The sequence below is a fragment of the Callithrix jacchus genome, chromosome 16, assembly GCF_049354715.1.
Source record: "Callithrix jacchus isolate 240 chromosome 16, calJac240_pri, whole genome shotgun sequence".
Lineage (NCBI taxonomy): Eukaryota > Metazoa > Chordata > Mammalia > Primates > Cebidae > Callithrix > Callithrix jacchus.
The window spans coordinates 3,506,385-3,511,853 of NC_133517.1; positions in this window are offsets into that span (position 1 = coordinate 3,506,385).

The window sequence follows — 5,469 nt, forward strand, 5'->3', positions numbered from 1 at the left end:
AAGTACAGGGAGTCCACAGGAATATATGCCACTGTGGGTTCAAGGAAGGTCTCCTAAAGGGAGTGAGAATTGACCCACGGCATGGGAAGTGAGTTAGTGATCAGTAGTTGGAAAAAGCTCTCCTAAGCCAAAAAAGAAAAAAAACCCAGCATATCCAAAATCCCTGAAATGACAGTATAGAGCATCTTAAGGGGCAAAGAACTGCAGTGCCAGAGATGCCCGAGTAAGGACTATGATTTTATTCTAAAAGAAAAGGTCAGCATTCATGGTTCCTAACAGTGGATTTGGAAAAGGGAGAAGAAGAGAGGTCATCTTATGAGATTTACTTTTAAAATAAAAATTTTGGCAACATTTGAAGGGAGTGGATGGAGGTGATAAAAGCGGATGTTACATAAAAACTCGAAGGCTATTTCTGTGGTTTAGGGATTTCTGGATCTGAATAACTGTGTGGATGGTGGTGGCGTTTTTCTAATCTAAAAATCATGGGAGAATTTGTGGGAAGGTCATGAATTCAGATTTGGACACTGGAATTTTCAGTGTCTGATACAACTCCAAAAAAACAGTCTGTAATGCTTGAAAATGAGTCTGATTAGACGTGAGGTCCCAGTTAATTAATCGACACTGCACTGTGTGGTCACTTAATCGCGGTCATTCATCAGGAAGCCCATGCGCCCCTTTATTCCCCTGCACTCCTGCATTTTCTTCCCCTGCACTCTCCTGCCTTTTCGTCTTCATACTGTGGTCCTCTCCTCTCATCAGCTCCCCCTGCCCCCTATCTGAAAACCACTTGCTTATTTTAAGCACTATCCCTACTCCTCAACTTTACTTCTTCTCTGTGAACTAGTTATGGTAGTCTAACCCCCAAAGCAACTAGCTAAAAAAGTCAAATGTAAAAGCAAAATTATTTGAACATAATAGAATTCTTTCTTGCTTTTGAATAGTACCTGCAGTGAGGAGGTCTGTGCTGGCCATTCTTCACATTAGGTCCCTGAGATGACAGAAGCTCTCCCTTCTTCCACGGCTTCTACATCCAAACCCCCTTCCCCACCGAGTGACTCCCTCCGATCCAGGTAGCTGGTAGGGAAATGGTACGGAGAACATGAGCAGGAAGTTTTCATGAGCCAGGAAGAGCAGAGACCTGCATTCTATCTCCTTATATATTAACTGATTTTAGCTCAGTTACACGGCCACACTGAATTAGACTGGTCTAGTCAGGTTAAGTAAAAATGAAAGTGATATTAAAAGGGAAGCAAAAATGACAAGGTCACAGAAGCAGAAATATGGAGGAGCTGCCCAGATTAGAGGAGACAAAGGAACTATGACCAGTAGATGCAACATGTGACTCACGATTGGTCCCGGACTGGGAAAATGGTGTGAGTGAAGGGAGTGGTGAATTTGAATAAGGCCTGTAGATTAGATAATAGTACTGTATGAACATCAATTTCCTGATTTTAGTATTGGTCCTGTGATTATGTCAGTTAACATTTGGGGAAGCTCAGTGTATATGAAAATAACTTTTGCAATCTTTTTGCATCTAAAATTATTTTAAAATGACAATTTCAAAAAAGTGAGAAAAAAATCTCATGGACTCATGTAGACTTGTATAAGAGGGATACAGAACTGAACATTTTCAAGGAGCTAAGAAAAAGTATATTAAGAGTAAGTGGATAGGCTGGGCGTGATGGCTCATGCCTGTAATCCCAGCACTTTGGGAGGCCCAGACGGGTGGATCACTTGAGTCAGGAGTTCAAAACCAGCCTGTCCAACATGGCGAAACCCCATCTCTACTAAAAATACAAAATTAGCCGGGCATGGTAGTGCATACCTGTTATCCCAGCTACTCAGGAGGCTGAGGCAGGAGAATCGCTTGAATCTGGGAAGCGGAGGTTGTAGTGAGCCAAGATCGTGCCACTGCATTCCAGCCTGGGCAACAAGAGCAAAACTCCATCTCAAAAAAAAAAAAAAAAACAGTAAGTGGATATCATTTCTATTAGGTTAAGAAGTTTCACAAGATAGCATAGTCGTGGAATTTACTGTTTCAGAGTTGGAGTATATGTTTTTAAAATAACTTTCTATTACTGAATAGTGCATCCATTACTCTTTACTTCTGTGTAGCAACCATCCAGATTATGAAATAGAACACTGTCATATTTTTAGCTTATGTTCATCTAAAAAGCAGAACTAGAGACAAAAACTTGTATATAGCTAGTTTAATTTGAAATGTTTCAGTGAATAAAACTGGGGGAATTTGGAAGAGTGAAATAAGAAAAGGAAACAAGCCAATTCAATAGTTGAAAATTGAGCCGGTTGCCACTATAGGCAAACAGGCTTCAATCCTACTGGGAAGGACTGTCTCCTGTACACGTGGAAGAAGAGACTTGCTGATCACACCTGCTTTGCCCTGCCCAAGATTTGCCCAAGGGTCCTAACACCCTCACAATTCCAGATTTGCACATGTGATTAAATGGCTCAGTAGACTCTCTCCTATGCACTACATGCAGCAAAAGAGAATTCTCATAGCTGGAAGAAAGAGACAAACAGTAAAATTAAGGACCGATGTTCTCAAGCTGTATTTATGCTCAGTTGATTGCTGTGAATGACCATCTGTAAATATTTGGCCAAGGGAATGGGGTACGATGGATGTTCCGCATAGTTCATCCCTTGCAAGTTGGATCTACTCATACTTTTTTAAAAAAAATGTATTTATTATACTTTAAGTTCTGGGGTACATGTGCTGATCATGCAGGTTTGTTGCATAGGTATACACGTGCCATGGTAGTGGTTTGCTGCATCCATCGTCCTGTCATCTACATTAGGTATTTCTCCTAATGCGATCCCTCCCCTATACCCCCACCCCTGCTATTCCTCCCCTAGCTCCCCACCCCACAGGCCCTGGTGTGTGATGTTCCCCTCCCTGTGTCCATGTGTTCTCATTGTTCAACACCCACTTATGAGTGAGAACATGCGGTGTTTGGTTTTCTGTTCTTGTGTCAGTTTGCTGAGAATGATGGTTTCCAATTTTATCTATGACCCTACAAAAGACATGAACTCATCCTTTTTAATGGCTGCATAGTATTCCATGGTGTATATGTGCCACATTTTCTTTATCCAGTCTGTCATTGAATGGGCATTTGGGTTGGTTCCAAGTCCTTGCTATTGTGAACAGTGTCACAGTAAACATACGTGTGCATGTGTCTTTATAATAGAATTATTTACAATCCTACTCATGCTTTTTTATTAACTAAATCAGGACTATCACAAAAGGCTGCAAAGTGTTAGATGATCACAATCTCTATAAAAGACCCAACACCAAAGGACCAGTAAAATAATTTACAGACTCACCAAGTATAACTGAACTTGGCCTGTCTTTTCTGCTTATGATGTCTATTATCTCTCACCCATTTATATTTTTCTCATTGTATCCCATAAGGGGAACAGTAAGAGGGATCAGAGTCCTTGGTTGCTTTTGCCTTATTTGATCCATAAGTGGAGTAATTGACCATTTATTGTTGCACCTGGACATAGCACCAAGAGATGACTCTGCATATTCTGGGGTCTACATGTCATCCTTTCTGTCTCCATTGTGTCGTATATGCTTCGACACTCATCTAAATCAGTGTCAATCAATCCCACCAATATTGTAACTTCATTTATTCCTTACTGGTCAATCAGCATGAGAATTCGAACATGGTCATGGGGAATCATAGCTTTGGTTCCGTGGAATCCTTATTGTTTACCTGCAGGGAGGTATCCCTCATCCCAACACACACACACACGGACACACACACACACATACACACACACAGGTGCAAACACTTCTAATCCAATGTAATTGTGGACAAATAAAGGAGAAAATCCTCAATCATTTGATAGTTTCAAGTGCTGATTCTATGTCTAAGCTTTGGAATAAAAATCCATGCAGTTTAGGTACTACCAAAAGCCCCTACCTGACACTTTAGCTGAGAGTTTAATAAGACATTCCATTCCATCTTTCTACTAGGCTTGCTATATATATATATATATAGCTATATATATATATATATATATATACCTTCTGAGTGAAGCTATATCTGAGAGGAGCACGGGGACTCTTGGTTTACTTGCCCATTGCCATACTTCCATGATTAAAAAAAGAAGTCCTTGTTTGAGAAGATCTTATTCAGGGACTAATGAAAGTAAATCAATCCTTCTGTAAACTGTCAGGTGGTGATATCAGCAGAGGTGTTTTGAGCAGGAAGAGAAAGCTCATTTCCAGAACAGATATCATCACTTTTAGTAGGGACAAAATTCTACCCACTTCAGACCAGAAGAGATCCAATCTAATCAATGTGCCACTAGGAGACTTGCTCATCCTCTTGAGGAACAGTGCAATTTCAAAGGCTAAGTATTGGTTTCTGCTATCAACAGCATGGTCCCCTATCAGTAGCAGTATTTAGATTGGCCTTAGTTACATGGAGTGTACAATTTTGAACTAATAATAGGCTCCATTCTATCATCATGAGTACTTCATCGAAAAGCCCTTTTTATGTGCCTAGGATCAGTAGCTTGAGGCACCACGCTAATCAACTGCAGGAAAATCATCCTGTAAAACTACTGAGTGCTTCTCTGCACATTAATTTGACACAATGGTGAATGGTGCTCTTTTTTTTTTTTTTTCCTCCTCTCAATTCTAGTGAATGGCTTCAGCTCCTTTTGGCAAAAGATTGGAGTGATATTTATTGTATATACCTGCAGTGGCATTTAAGACCTTTCCCCAAATTAACTGCCGTTGGCTGTTTTATTGTAGGTCTCTAGTCAAAGAAGTGGCTTATATCTGGACATTTTAGAAAGAGTTTCATTTTTCTATTCTTACAGCTAAATTCGTGTTTTGTGTAAGCTGTTGTTATTTTTCTCTGGGTAAGCCAGACAGCACACTATTTGCTTTCCCACTTCTAAGGGTTTGAATGAGGCAACTGAGGCCAGTTATTGAAATAAAGAAATTTAATTTAATTGCTCTTGGAGGAGGTTCCATGGTCCCAGGGAAAGGGGCCAGAGAAGTCTCTTGACTTCTCTAGGGTGTGGGGGTTTTATAGGGAGTGAAGGCGTTTGATTGGCTGTGGAGAAACAGGATGTGGACAGGGTGAGCTGCTATTGGTGGGTAGGTGGGATTTGCAGTGAGCAGGCTGTGTTATTGGGCAGGTTTTGGTGGAGATTGGTAGGTAGGTGGGATTTCCGGTGAGCAGGCTGTGTTATTGGGCAGGTTTTGGTGGAGATTGGTAGGTAGGTGGGATTTGCAGTGAGCAGGCTGTGTTATTGGGCAGGTTTTGGTGGAGATTGGTAGGTAGGTGGGACTTCCGGTGAGCAGGCTGTGTTATTGGGCAGGTTTGGCAGGGATTGGTAGGTAGGTGGGATTTCCGGTGAGCAGGCTGTGTTATTGGGCAGGTTTGGCGGGGATTGGTAGGTAGGTGGGATTTCCGGTGAGCAGGCTGT